The sequence below is a fragment of the Marmota flaviventris genome, unplaced genomic scaffold (assembly GCF_047511675.1).
Source record: "Marmota flaviventris isolate mMarFla1 unplaced genomic scaffold, mMarFla1.hap1 Scaffold_73, whole genome shotgun sequence".
In the NCBI taxonomy this organism is placed as follows: domain Eukaryota; kingdom Metazoa; phylum Chordata; class Mammalia; order Rodentia; family Sciuridae; genus Marmota; species Marmota flaviventris.
The window spans coordinates 30920-47559 of NW_027288415.1; the positions used below are offsets into that span (position 1 = coordinate 30920).

The window sequence follows — 16640 nt, forward strand, 5'->3', positions numbered from 1 at the left end:
TGCATTCAAATTCATAACACAGTGTGTTTCTATAAATTGGAAATAAATCAGAAATACCCAGGCCCATGATGAAAGTTTGAAAGGGGCAAGTGTGATTATCTCCCACTATTCCACCAGCAAGTCCTGTGTCTTTCAGGGTTTGTGGACACCTGACCAGTAATTTATTTATTTACTTTTAATTTTTTATTAGTTATTGGTGGACCTTTATCATTTATTTTTTTATATGTGGTGATGAGAATCGAACCCAGTGCCTTACACATGCTAGGCAAGCAGTTTACCACTGAGCCACAATCCCAGCCCCATGACCAATAATTTATAATAGTAGATTAATGTTCTAAGTTTTATTGTTTTAGGAGTTAGATTTGCACTGAGAAGTAAAGTGAATATTAAAAATCCAATAAGTAATTATTTTTCAATAATATTGATTTTATTCACATTTCATGAATGCATTCTATGCTTTGTTAACAAAAATGTATAGTTTTTAATCTAAAAGTGAATTATGGAGTTTTGAAATATTGACTAAAAAAAGCTATCTTTCCAACAAGCTTGTTACAAGGCTCAGTTAGAGGGGATGGGCAATATTTTGTATAATATTGAGGTTTACTTGATGTTTTGTTTCTCCTCTTTTTTTTAAAGAACAATGATTATTCTTCCCACCAAACTGGGAACAAGAATCATAGAACAACAACAACAAAAACAACAACATCAAAACCCAGCCAAACAAACAAAACTAAAAAGTAAAAACATCCCAGATTGTCTTGGAGTGGTAACAGGCAGATTACTGTCTCAAGTATTCAAAATCTTTGGCTTCCATATTGATGTTGCCATGCTAAAAAAACTAAAAGGGGCACAAAGAGAAGAACAAAGATTTACCTATTAGGATCCTCATAGGTCTTGAATCTTTCTTTCTACCTATTTTAATTGGTTTACTGACTTATTAATGAAAGGATCTAATGAATGTTCTAAAAAGCATGAGTTAAACATGAAATATTAAGGTGATAATGTTATGTTATCATAGTTTATATATCATAAAGTGTGTGCAAATTATCAAATTTTTTAAAAGAATTTGATCATTTTCTTAAAAATAGATAATCTCAGCCAATTATTAAGAAGTGTAAAAAGTGCAATTAACAATGTGCCACTAATATGTTCAATACTAGTATAGATTTTATGGTACAATTGATAATTCAATGACTTTAATGAAAGTTTTCTAGACAAAAAAAAACAATTTACTTCAAAAAATTTTAAGCTGCTACCACAAAGTATGATTTGATCCTTTGGCTATAATAAAGCCAGAGAACATACAATTCAAAATTGTTTTTAGTTTTATTAACAAGTCATGCATACTTTCTTTTAATTAAAAACTAAAGATTTTTCATGCTTCTTAATATTAAAAAAGTAGTATAACTGGAATTCAGTTTGCAAAATGGTCATTCTGAAACCTGATTTCTTCTTCATATTTGGTGTTTGAGAATTCTAGGGCTGTCATATTTTAAAAAGGAGCAGATAAATGTTTGAAGTATTCATATTTGAAGAAAATACAGTAATATATGAAACCACAAAAGAACACTCCAAATCATTTTTTCTTAAGGTTTAATTTCAACTTACAAATTTTAAATGACGATTGTAATGCCAATCCAAGTTTTTGCTTGTTTGCAAAGCACGAAATATTTTTTATAACTTTCAGGTGAAATATTCCTTTCACCACAGTATTTTTACCCTTATTTATGCTCTCTTTTTAATATTTTTCCCCCTTGAGTCTTTTCTCTTGAACAGTTTAACATGTAATTTCTGGTTCAGCTATAGTGCAATCCTAGAACAATAATGTTTCAACTTGCAAGGAAGAACACCCTTCTTGAGTTGGTAGAACTCCACCAGCTGGATTAGATCCATAAATCTAGTGTGGCCATCATCTAGCATGCGGAACATTTCACCATCATCTTCCACCTGCAATAGGAAAAGCAGCAAGCTGGTAAATAGGGTAAAGAATCCAGAAGGATGATGGTTGTTCCACTGCAAGCTATGTCTTCATGCCAAAATTGACAAGTTTATAAAACTAAGGATTGTGCAGAGAACAGCATGGCATGCCCACTTCTTTAATTTCACTTACGTTTAAAAGTATCATCTGATCCTTGGATAAGAAACATGCCTCCACTTTCTCTGCATCTAATTCTCCCAGAGTTCTGTTTAGTTAGGATAGTTTAACAATTTTGAGTCAATGAACTGAGAGAAATCTGTACTATTCAGTGTAAAAGTAGACAGAAGATTTTAATGCCTCTGTGTACAGAAATTAATTTCTGTTTCTAAACATTGTCTACTTAATGCCTCAGTATATTAAAAATGACTATTCATATAATTTTTATCAGCAAATTCATTCTGAAGCAATAATATATTATCCTAATGGAATGTCAGTTGACTTTTTTTGTTTGGTGGTGAAGTCTTCTAGCATTAAACACTCATAATTGCTGGGGACACTGATCAAATAATCAAAAAAGCAGGGTTGGTACTCTCTATGGCCTTTGAATGATTTCAAAAAGAGGCAATTCAAAGGAAAGCATTAGTAAGTTAAATAAGACCTTCCTGAAAGTAGATTGAATCTGTTTTACTCTGCCTGATTCCAATATGCATGTCACATATGTACATATGTGCACATGCTGACACACATCAGCAGAAGTGAAAAAAAAAAAACCCAAAGCAAGTTGTGCCAGACAAAAACAGAGTCACAGATATTTTAAAAATGTTCCCAGGATTATTTAAATGTCCACCAATCTCACAGTTCCTGTGTTTCTATACAAATAATTTAAAACAAATGAACAAAAATTAGCAACAATAATAGCAAAAAATGTCTTTGAGAGAAAAGAAGAGAAAGGGTTTTAAAATAGTGTTTTTTTTTTTTTTTTAAGGAATGGATAGAACTCAGAAAAAAGAATCTTTAGTGGCCTTTTAAAAATAGGTGGCATTGGGTCTATACAATATTGCTAAATCATATTTCATGGAAAAAAGATAAATTTAATTTTTACAATTCCTGTATTTCTTATATTAATTCAGGCTCATAAAACCATTTCTGCCAAACTTAACTCTGGTCAAAGCACAAGCTCCCACATTATATTTAATAAAAGGAACAACAGAAAAACAAAGTTTCCAAAAGCTTATGCATTAAGATCATATCTAATATACAAATGTGAAATCACAAATTACTTAGTGGTATAATTTGAAAGTGCTTTATTTTTTGTCCATGACTCATTGACAGGACAAAATTTTGGGGTTACTCTGACTACCCCTTACCAAGAAAACTCTAAAAAGAGAGAGGAAGAATTTCAATATGTTTCTACATTTACTCACAGATTTCATAGAAACATAGCATGTAACAAAAACAGGATATGTACTCATAAAAGCTGTAGCTGGGATCTCCTTAACTGTGTATTCAGTGGGTATGATTATTCAACTTGGTGAATGATATGTTACAACATAATCTCATACTACAAAACTGTCATCAGTGCTAATGAAGATAAAAGGTTTTTTTTGAAGATAAAAGGTTCTTTCTCCAGTTGTTTAAACTGACAACGGTTTCATTTCTCATCCAATACTCAATAAAATGTTCTCATTGTACTGCATTTGGGAAGGAACTTGGCAGTATCTGAAAAGTATCTGAAACTGAGTAATGTGAGAAGAAAATCCTTCAGATTATAAATCTCTCATAAAATATTTTATGCTTTTCTTGTGTACTCCATGGTATCCCATTAAAAGATAACACAAAAAATAATCAAAAAGTACTCTTTTAATAGATTCATATTTTTAAGCTGTTAATATTTAGAGAAAAAGCAATAGGGATGTAAACAGAAATAAAAGCAAACATTGAAAACATCAGAAAAAAATTTTCTACTTAATATACCCTGCATTATACCTAAAAAGAATTACAATGTATAGGATAATGTCATAATGTAAATCATATTTTAGAATCATATTAATTACTTGTTCAAATTGAAACATTGATACCCAAAAAGAAGGTTAGTTTTTTTTTCCTCTCATGAATTAATATCTAAAATGCTAGAATTGGCACAGAATGGATAACATTAGTGCTCCTAGTCAAGAACAAAGAATACTATTCTTTTCTCTGTTAATTTATACATAAATACTAAGCACACTCTGTGTACTGGGTATTACACAGATATTGCTAGAATTCAGTGATAGCCACTCTTACAGAACAAAGTCATTTCTGTGTTATGATAAGCCAAAATTAAAAACACTTGGTGTGCACTGAATAAATTATTATTATTTACTGTCAAAATCCAATCCAAATCCAAAATCCAAACCCAAATTCTACTCAACACTAAAAGTATCAAATTTACCCATCCACAAGTCCTTGTTGAATAATCAATCGCTGAGCTTCATCTCTGGAAACCTTGTGGTGAAACCATGGCTGGGACCAATGGATGGCTGAAGAAATAAAATGAATGAATACAAAGGTTTGCTTGCAGTGATGTAATTTCACTACATATATGTCCCCCATCACTTAGTAACCACATGTCACCAAAGTCATGTCAAGCTGCCCATCAGCTCAGTGACCATGGCTAGGAGCAGACATACCCATGTTTGTGGCAGAGGTTTGTGAGGAGGCAGTGGGTCTACCGTGACTTCCCATGTGCAAACATCCTTTTTTTCTGAGCAAGGAATGGGGGTGAAACAAACTCAAATTAAAAATTCTTTCAAGAAAGTGAAATCATGAGTATCCTCCAAGCGAGTCCTTCTTCAACTGCAACTGAAAGAGCTTTGGTGGGATTTTCTATAACTCTGCTTTTCTGACCTGAGAAGTCCATTGCTACCAGGGAGTTTTCAGATATACTTCTCTGGAAAAAAAATTTTGAAAAACAAAACAAAACCAGAAAACACTTGCAAGTCATGAAAATCTTCAAAAGTAATCGTTTACTGTTTTGCTGGCAATATGCTTCAATTTGAGACTGGGATTCCCAAAGTGGCTATCAGGAAATTAAAAAGTTAAAAGTACATATTCACTATAAAATGATGCTATGGAGAACTTTGCTAAATAAGTTCAATGGCTATTTGTTAGGATAACTGAATTAAGTGCTGAGTAATGTGATGAAAATCTTTGAAAGCATGTCTTTCCCCTAAAACAAACCTTGTTTTCACATTATCTCCTAATATGGCAAAACTCCAACTGAGGAAGAAATAACCCTTCCTACTGGCTATAAGGAACTACCAGTTCTGAACTCATCTCTGTATTAAACTTTATGTCAAATACACGAACATTGAAGCCACAATTTTATGATTCAAAATATGTAAAATCTGTAACTTAGATTGATACACATCTTCTTAGAAATAGTACTCATGTTTTATAAAGGAGCAAATTGGAGTATGTGTTTTGAAAGCTTATCATGTCAAGTTTCATTTTATTTGGAAAATGAAATTTAGCAGAATAATAATACATAATATTAGATTTCATATTAAAATTTTTATGATGGGGCTGGGGCTATGGCTCAACAGTAGCGCACTTGCTTGGCTTGTGTGAGGCACTGGGTTTGATTCTCAGCACCACATACAAATAAATAAAGGTCTGTTAACAACTATTTTTTTTTTAATTATGATGTAATATATAAACACTTTTTCTTTTTTGAAGAGATGGGTGGCCAAGTTAGAGCTGCAAAAACAATTCTGAATGAAAGAAGCACAGACATGGAAAGAAGACATATTTTAAAAATGTAATCAAAACAATGATAAAGTCAGTGTTTTTGCTAATTACTTCTTATATTCATAGTCTCTAATGGGAAAGTAAAACATATAAATCCTGGATCTTATTTTTATTTTCCTTTTTCTGGCGTCCTATTTTGCAATCATCTTTCAAGAAACAGGCATGCTATCCCACAATGAGTCATGAGTACTAAAAAAAGAGAAAATTGCCAAATGCTCTAGTCAAGAGTCTCACATGTCTTATACACTAGGAACATAACTTAAAACTAAGCAAAATAAAAAAAAAAAAAAAAACTGAATGGAAGTGTGTGTGTATCACTTATTCTTCAATAATTACTAAAAGAACAAAACCCAAAGTGAAATTACACTGGTAAATTATGAGCCAACCTGCATCTGGAGACTTGTGGCTTTCACACACACACTCTCTTTCTACATTTGGAAAAGATACTATAGTCAAATGTGGGCTTCAAATAAAAAATTATCCTCAAGAAAAAAAAAAAATTAGGTTCCTTTATTACTGCCTTACCCATCCCATTTTTAGCATCATTTTCTCTTCAAACCATGTGATAATGGCCGACAATCTTATTATGGTCCATCTATATTTCTAGAGATCTGGCATGCAATCTTCCATTTGTTACAGGAGCCTTTATAACTGACAGCTGCTCTTTCCAGACAGATACTGTCTCAGTAATCTCTATTTGCTGTCACACCTTAGTTTGCCCTTCTCACCCCATGATCTTCCATGCTGGGCCTTGAACCAGTTGGATATACTTTTGCTTTCCCAACATTAATGGAAAGTGTCTGCCTGTCCAAATCAGAGTAACAAACCTGGATCCTAATGATAGATTTATTCTTATAACATCTTTAACTTCACATGCCAAGATGGGTTCTATAATGAGAAGTTCCTGATAACATAAAATTACTGTGAGGAAAAAAAAAATAAACAAGCTGTTGTTCTCTCCCTACCCAATACAGGGGACCAGATGTACAATAAGATCCCATGTTCCATAATTATTTGGCAAACAGAGAATACAAGACAATTAAAGAAATTTTCCATTTGCTACAATAACTACACTAAGAGGAAATAGGAGTGTAGTAAATGTTGTCTATTGAATGGCAGGTGGTGGATGAAAAAATAATAGTTTACCATTGGTGGACAAAGAAATGGAAGTAAAGCAAAGTCTGACAAACCCAAAAGGTCATTTTCAGCTCAATTTCTTTCACATAGGAAAGCAATGCTGGTAAAATTCAGAATTGGCTGTATTTCTCAAATATTTGTTCCTTTTTCTATCTCTTCTTAGGGGATGAACAGGGTAGGCCGTAGCAAAATGAGCCATGATTTTAATTGCATAGCCTTTCTCTCTAAGAAGGGAAGCCTGCGTGTATCCTGGATTACCCAGGCCAGACTCTGAGACTGCTTGTATCCACTTTTAGTGAGGTTTACATGTAAAATGGTTTTTACACAATATAACTGCATGGCAACTAGCCATGCTTTCTCTGTCACTCTATTTGAAGGATCTTGATAAACCTGCAGCTCAGAATGACTGAACAAGAGGGCAAAGAATTCCTCCAGACACCATTCTCTCATCTGCTTCATACAGTGGACACCCCAGATGAGTCAGGAGATTATGCAACTACCCCCTTCCTTTACACTGCAGGACACCAGAGATCCAACTAAGATCACACACCTTATGGTAAAAATAGAAACCAATATGTCCCATCTAGGGTTATTTCAAGTACCACATAGTGGGAGGTAAAGGAAAGAAACTTCAGCTTAGCAAGTCTAGCCCAGGGTCAAAATTAAAGACTAAAAAGAACTGAGCAGATATTTTCTCCTGATCTCCTCACTCCAGCCAGGAACATATTAAGAGACACTCCTTTAAATGAATTCCTCCTTTACCCTAAAATGAACCAAATCTATCTGGCTTCCTAAAATATCTGCTGATGATTCTCATTTCAAAAGTTGATATGAGTGGCTGTCACATGGTATTATGGGTAGGTGCTCCCTTTGGTATGAGAACTGTTGTTTTGTTTCTCTTCTCAAAACATGCACAAGTTTAAAAGAGAATACTGTTACTTGAGAAAGGTAACTAAATTATTCTAACTTTTCTATGTAACTCACTGAAAACAGTTCCTGAGAAGAAAGCAGCAGAGACAGGTGAGGGGCACCAGCACTATTCAGGTCACTGATCCCTCTGTAATCATCTAGAAAAGTGGGTCTCTCCATACACACAAAAGTAAACACAAATACCTCCCCAAACATCTAGGTCTCCTTCACAGACATTAAGAATAGCATAGATACAGTTCTCAGGTGCTACCTTCTATGAACACAACTCCTGTGTAAAACAAGCCCTTACTACAAGGCATTGGGACCTCTTGCCCCTATCACACCTGATTCCAGTCAGATTCACTCAAGGAGCAGTTCTTTTTACAGATGGGGTTGAATAAGCAAAGACGGGCTAAACAAACTCAGATATGCCATGATCAACAGCAGAATGACTTTCAGTGGGAAAAAGTAAGAATAATATCACACTTGTATTCTAACAAAAGTAATGAAAATGGAAAGGACTTTATTTATAACAATTTTTTTCCTATGATTAAAAGGACACTAAATAATAATTGCTTCCAAAGATTTGGCTGCTATTAATACGTCCATGCTAATAACTCTAGATTCTAAAAGAAAATTTGGAGGGATTTAGGAAAGGATTAAGATAATAAAATTCATTATTTTTTATATACAGATGGACTGAAAGATAAGAGTAAGCTGACAAACTAGAAAATATTCACCTTAAAGTGATTTCTATTATAAAAATCATTACATTCCTTAGTTTCTTATTTTAGGGCTTAAAAGTAATATGATACAAAGATGAAAAGTTATTCTTCCATAATTTAAAGCAACATAACTACAAAATGGGGCTCTTTTTCTATATCATCTATTGTGCTTCATAATCAACATAATTTCATGCCACATTCCTGGAACTGAGCATTTCACCTGGCTCATTACATGTGGGTAAATGTACCTTCCTTGGTCACAGTCAGGAAGAACACATTATTAGCCTAAGTGGAAACACGGTTTTCAGAAATCTGCATTAACTTATCTGTAACACAGGCACATACATCTGGATTTCTAGTATACTCAATATTAAGGAGTGCAGCAAGAATTGCAGAACATAAACTCTAAGTTCAGAAATAAATTTCTGTGATAAAGCACAGGAAATTAAAATTAAGTGCTAAAGAAGGTAAAAGATGTGCCTGTGTGTGTCTGCAAATAAATATCCAAGTTACATTTGGTAAAATTCTGAGAAGCACTGCATAGTTCATGTAATGCATAACCTATATTTTGACTTGTAGTTTTTGCATTTCCTGGAAAGCAGTCTGCTCTTTAAGGACCTGGAACTTAAAAAAATTACTGTTAGAAAGCCAGAAAGTAAAAACATACACATGCGTATATTACAGTTTTTAAAATTTGAAATCATTGGCATCTCTATAATAGGCTACAACAACCTCAGAATCAGTATTAAAATAAATAAGCAAACCCACAATCAAAGAAAATTAATTAAAAAACACACAATGCCAAGGAAAATGTTCTACAAATTATCTTATTAAGAATCTAATCCTCAAATGATGTAATGACATAGAATATACATTCCTTCAAATATTTAAAATATTTTACGAACATATAACATTATGTATTATAATTGAATATTTCATATATGTCCTATGATTTTTATCACAGACCATACACATATGCTATCCAAGTATAAAAAATTCAATATAACATCATACATACAAAGTATAACTTTACTTGACCAAAAGGAAATGGTAAATATATTGTAGTATATATTTGTAATGTAATAGCAAATTAACATAATATAAATATAAAATAAAATATAGGTTCAAAAAATCGATCCTTACTATGGGTGATATACTCTGAGAACTGCAGCCACTTCTGCCTTGATATGGAGGCATAAAATTCTGGTACAGCTTCATGCCATACTGCAAAATAAATAAACAAAAACACAATGTTACAACTTTTACTTTACTACACTGGTAATTCAATTAAAATATTCTTTCATTAATCATATGTTATCAGTATAAAAAAATAATTTTATGATTTTCCTTCAAACAGACAAGTAAAGCAACCAAAATTTGACAGAAAATCTTTTAATGCCCTTCAACAATACATTTAAAAAAGATATGTTTTTTAATTTGTTTGTTTTACTGAGGCTCCCAAATTAAGGTCTTGCTCACTAGTATTACTTTATACTGGTATTACTTACGTTTCTACTTACATACTTACATAGTTTGCAGCAAAATCCTTTGGATTGGTACCTTGTCTCGTGAAAAGAAAGCTCACTTGGGAAAGGTGTCATGCTGTACATTCCAAAGATTTAAAAAACCTCACATATGTCCTAAGCAACACTGTAAAATTCACTCTCATTCTGATGATTGATGAATTAATTTGTCTCTTTGGTAAAACTATAAATTGGGGCCTATCTGGAAAATTCATGGCTCTATATCATTCTTGGTTAAATATTCTTATAACCAAGAATAATTATTCTCATAATACTTTTGGGCTTCACATTCAGAAAACCAAAATACTGAGGAGTCCAGCTGATTTCAGAGTTTCAAAATACAATGTAGAAGATTAGAAATGTGGGGTCTTCACTTTTAGGAGGCAGCATCTGACAGACTGAGCCATCTGGCCATAATGGGAAAGTAGGAGGTCTGGATTCTAACGGGATTATTAGTTTGAGAAAAATTAAGACTGCTAACTGCCATGAGCAAACTTGTCCTGAAGGAATCCTCATCTGAATCTGGAAACTACTCCTTTAGATTTAAGCTATTTTGTTGAGGGGGGGGGAGCAATTATATTGGCAGCTTTGAAATTTTTATGATTTTAAATTATTTATATTTATACATATTTATTTACATTTTGGCTGCACTCCACAATTCTTTCCATTTCATGAAGATATAATGAACTTCATGTTAGGTCTCAGCAGCCCTGTTCCATCTACTGCTTCCACCTTTGTAATGTTGGCATTTGGCAGGGTGGTCATTGTGTTCTATCTCCTCAAGGCCCCAGCAGCACCTGAGCCAGCAGGTGCTGGGTCTCAAATGGGCCTGACAGTGGAAGTGTATATGGAAGGTGTGGAGGATGACTTTGAAGAAGAATGTGCTGCTGTTGATTCCATGTTGGCCCTGATGAACCATCCTTATCACCTGGAGGAGAATGACCATCTCCATGCCTGCCTCCAGGGGCTGCCAGAGTCCAAATGATAGGTAAGATGGCAATTCAGTGGCAGGTCTAAAAGGCCCCCCCTTAAGGTGCCAGCCCTTAGGTTCTTCAAAACCCCAATCAGGCCACAACACTGCTTCCGGGGTCAAGCTCTAGCCTAAGCACCACCACTTAGCTCAAGGTTTCCCGGTGGGTTTGCCTGCCCATGCCACTCTTCTGGCACCTCCCTTTGGCCCACCTGGGCCAGCCTCTATTGACCTGCATCCCCTCTGGCACCAGGTATGGGTCTGTGACCAACATATCTGTCTACACAACTTCTGAGCAACACCTACTCTGCCCAGTACTTGAGTGTCCACCTTAAATGGGATTCCTTCATGTACCCACACAGATGCACAGACACACACACTCACAGACATGCATGAGCACGCACACACACACACACACACACAAAGAGTACTGTATAGAAAATATTGAATGACACCATGAAATCAAATCTTACCCATACGATAAATTTTATATAAATAGTTCAACAGTGCTAATTCTCTACTAGTTCCATAAAACCAATTCTAGCAAAGTGGATATATTTGGTAATTAGGCAAATAAACAAAAAAATTGGGGGGAGGGGATCAAGAGAATCATTATTTCAAGATTTTGCTTCTAACATGAATACAAACCCACACTCATTTAAAATTCTGTGTGCTGACTTCTTTATCCAATTATTTCCCAACTTTAAAAAATTATTTAATTCAAGGTTTGAAGGACATTAATGGGACCTAACGAAATTCACTTTAAATCAACTCTAACCCTACAATAACTTTAAAAAGAAGACAGAAGAGCTTAATTCCTAGTCAAGTTCATTATGAAGTATAGATAATAACCTCAAACCAACACTTTAACAAGGAACATGAGGATTGGCCACCTTCTTCATTGAAAAACCTGCTACCTACTAATAAGATGGTTATCTTCCTAGATGTATTGTTCCTGACACCTGCAGTGTTAGGTAGGTACCTAGGTGCCATTGAAGACCTTTAGTAGGCATTTAACTCTTGTCAAGGGTAGTCATGGGTCAACTTTAACATTTCTCTGTCCTATGGAGGGGCAGATAAAAGAATGAAATACCACAACAGAGAAGCCTTCTGAGTTCTAACTGAAGGGAGAGAAAGAGAGAATATGTAACTGGGACATTCTATGTGAGCAATCCACTTTTCTAAGTCTTTGATGTTCTACAATTCTATATGTAACTAGAATTTCTCCAAAGAGAGGCCGGATCTGTTAATATTCAAATGTAAAACAGACTGGTTTCTCATTGGCTACAGGTTAAAGGTACTCCTGGATGTTCGCCTCCTTTTCTGGCATCATCTGGAAAAGTTTTGTCATTGAAATAAACAAGGAACACTGATATGATAGGTAGAATAACCATCCCAGAAAGATGTCCACATCCTAATCCCTGGAACCTGTGAATATGTTAGGCTACATGGCAAAAGGAAACTGAGGTTGCTAGCCAGCTGACTGTGGGATGAGGATTATCCTGGCTTCTCCACGTGCACCCAATGCAATCACCAGGAACTTATAAGTGGAAGGGAAAGGCAGAGGGACAGAGCTAGAGAGTTGGTAGCAAGAGAAGGACTTGGTGTGATACTACTGTCTTTGAAAGTGGAGAAATATCCACCAGCCAAGGTATATGTGTGGCCTCACAAGGCTGGAAAAAACAAGGGAAGTGGTTTCTCCCCTGAAGACTCCAAAGGGCAAGCAGCCCTGCCAAGCCTTGACTGTGACCCATTCTGGACTTGAACTAAAAGAGTACAGGATAGCTGGGAGGAGTGTCACATGCCTACAATCCCAGTAACTAGGAAGGCTGTGACAGGAGGATCACAAGTTTGAGGCCAGCCTGAGCAACTTAGCAAAACGCTTGACCAAAATAAAACATAAAAATGTGGGGGTATAGCTTAGTGGTAGATTGCCAAGTTCATTCCCCAATACTGTCAAAAAGAAAAAAAAAAGAATATAGGATAATAAGTTTGTGTTATTTTAAGTCTCTAAATTGGGGGTAATTTACTATACCAGACTTGAAAGGGTCTTTGAGAATAATCAGATGAGGGGAAAAAGCAAGAAGTGAACAATCTTCCAGAAACTAAACATCACCAAGATGGAAGAATTAAAGGAATTTTTTGGCATATTTCATTGATTCTTGCACTTGCATTTCAAAATACAATATTTGTCTCTTCAAAGATGGGACAAAGCCAGACGTTATGTGGAAAGTAAATGGTATCCATGACTCTGAGATGAAAATGATTCAGGAAAGCCAGACTTGGAACAGGAAGAAGTTTTACAGATATCTTGACTAATTTATTTCATTTATCATTTCATATATACATATACACATACACATATAGCAATGTCTACATATTTAGACATATGTACATGTATATATAAGTAAGTCTGTGCATGCAAAAGTGAAATATGGCAAATTTCTAGCTAAGTCTAAATAAGTCTATAATAACTATTTAAATAAAAGTAAAACAAATGGCAAAAGTGATGTGAAAGTCACCTGTCATAATTATATTGTCATTATTATTTTTTTATTTTTTTTTGTAATATCACAAAGTGTATCCTTGTAAAATCAATGGAACCTGAGATTCTCTGAGATACTGCTTAATGGGTACATTTTGTGGTGATGAAAATGTTTTGGAATTAGATAGAAGTGATGGTTGCACACTTTGAATGCACTAAATGTCAATGAAATGTTCACATTAAAAATAGTTTGATTAATTTTTAATATCAGAATTTTACCTCAACTTAAAATTTTTAAAAATAAAAAATAAAAATTCCCTCCAAAGCTAGTCTGATCACTTATCTGATTATGATTGTTCTATCCTTCTTTACCCTGATCTCTCTCTTACACAGGATGCTAGTAATGTTTTGAAGAGCTACCAAGTGGCAAATATGGAAATGGCAGCAGAAAAACTTCTAGGTCCAAAGTGGACCTAGTAAATACATAAGCTGAGAACTCGATTATGAAGTGAAGTGTACACTCTTCAGCCTAATGAAAGGGCAGAACCCAGGGATTCTACAAGACTCCATTTCTCTGATGTTAACTTCTAAATATATCAAAAAGCTAGTTTTAGGACACACTCACTGTTAATAATCTAAATCTTTATGTGATGATAAGTGAATCATATATGTTATGCATAGAATATGAAATCTATAAGTTAATAAATTATATTAGTGATCAGGCATAAATTATAAAAAAATATCTGGGTAAATGCTGAAACTTCTAATTTAAACAAAGGATTAAGAAAAATAGTAATTTGTATATTTTGTCAACTTTGGCAGTAAATGATACTAAATAAAGTATACAGACATACTCTTTGTATTTTACTTTTTCAAAAACAAAAAAAAAATCATGATTTTTACCCAATTGTGATTATCAAAGTAGTGTCTTTATAAGGAAATGAGTGATTACTTTTATAACTGTAAAGTTGTGTAAATTTACTGGCATGTAAGTTTCAAAATAAATTAAATAAACATGTGCTTTCAATACATTCTGAAAGAAATCAGTTCTATATCTCTTTTCTACATGTATCTGCCTTTAGAAGGTTCTTACTCATTTCCAAATGCTCATCAACAAATTATGCTTATGGAAGTTGTAATTTCCATTTAACACCCAAGTGGATGATTTAAAAATATGCTCATAGGAAAATCATACAATTTTTTTGATGTTCTACTAGAAGTAAGTTGTAATTATTAAGCTAGAATGTAATTTATAAAACACCTAAATGGAACATAAAACAATCACATGAAACATATCCAGGCAGACACATTTTAAACACACTTCACACTGAATTGTAAGCAATGTTGTATAAACGTAGACTAAGTTGTATAATGAGAGACATCCATTCAGTTATACTGGCTATGGATATAATACTCTTGGAAAAATAAAAATTAAAAATCAGAGAATTTCTAGAAATGGAATATTACTTCATAAACAAAAGATAAAATATTAGCCCATTCCACTTTACTCCACAAATGTTTATCTTTTAGATTAAAAAATACATGCATTTGGTGGTGGTTATTTTTCTTCTTTCTCATGTAGCCACAAAGATTCATATTAGGATTCACTCTTCTTTGCATTTTCAACTACAGATATTTTCAAACTTTTATGGTACTCACAGCATTTAATAGAAATTCATGCCTCCAGTGAGATTACCTTAAGCAATCTAATCGTGGTCACCCAGCACATCCTACTCTGCTCTTCTTCTGCACAGAGCATTTTCAGGTCTCGGGGCCCTCCTGCTTTGTTAGGCTAGAAGGGCCACAGCACATTGTTTATCGTTAATGCACATCTTGAAGGTAACACCTATTGAAATAAAAGCCACTAAAATTATCCTATATGTAAGAGAAAGCTGTCTCTTTATTAAAAGAAATTAAAAGAAACTCAAGCTTACCTAAAAGGCTGAGGCTTGCTTTATTGATCTATCAAAATATTAAGCCTGTACCTTAAAGCAGAATCCATAGTTAGTTTGTGCTCCTTGTTTTTTTTTTTTTTTCTTTTTTTGCCCACCAGTGACACATAAATATCACTAATTCAAAATTCACTGAAAAACTGCAAATGCCATGGTTCCTTAAAAAATACATAGGAGTGTTGAAATGGGTACATGTTTTGCAATATTTCTTTTTGTATGTTTATAATGTTAAATAATGTATTCCTTGGGCAAACATTACCTAAATACAATTTCAATATAATATGACAAAAAGAAAATATTTTTTTTTTTAAAAAAAAAAAAACCTATGTCACTACACCCTTAAATAATCAGGAACTTGATACAGTTTTATTAAAATTGACAAGCGACAATTTCTTTATAATGTAACACATGCATATGTGTGGGCATACACACACACATTCTATTTTAAACTCTCTATTCTCTTTATTCATCATTTCCAGAATTCAGAGAGAGAATATAGGAAACAATGACTTTTGAACACGTTTTCCTAATCCAGGTTTCAAACTTTGGTATCTCCATAAAGGGAAGAAGGTTGGTTTGAGCTTCTGTAGCAGTTAGGAAAAAGGTAAAGGGGACAATGTGTCCTGCTTCATTAGACTACAACCATGCCTCATAGTTGTGTACTATGTAATACACCACAGGAAACAACCAGAAGGGTTGTGTGACTATCTTGCTTTACAAGAAGGAAGCTCGTATGGCTGAGCTCAGGGAAATTATCTGGCAGTGGACTGTGTCTGATTTTCAAGGCAAAGTGGAAACATGAACAGCTATTTCTTCTCTGGGAAATCTCTGAGAGTTAGAGCTGGTCATGGGAAATTACTGGGTCATATTATTCTGTGATAGGTTAATAACTTGGAGAAGTACTTAATTCTGAGGTTCAATGTGCAATCAAAATTGGACAAAATGCATCTGTTCTCTAAAACTTTGCCATTAGCAGTATGGTCTCAGACCAGGAAAATCTTTATCCTCTAGGATTTTTTTGAAAATGCAAATTATCAGGCCCCACCCCAGACCTAGTGAATCAATATCTGCATTTTAACAAGATCTCACTGATACCATATGCACTAAATTTTAGTAGCAGTGTGTGTGTGGGCATGTGCACACACACACACACACACACACACACACACACAGAATAAGAGAGAAAATATTCAGCAATATTAGCAACTCCTATTAACACCCAATCTTTAGTA

The 16640-nt window shown here is 34.0% G+C and overlaps 1 pseudogene; it reads right to left on the reverse strand.

Moving 5' to 3' along the window:
* Positions 1-1800: 1800 nt before the first annotated feature.
* LOC139704470 (growth factor receptor-bound protein 14-like) overlaps positions 1801-16640 on the reverse strand; it is a 39499-nt pseudogene continuing 24659 nt past the window's right edge.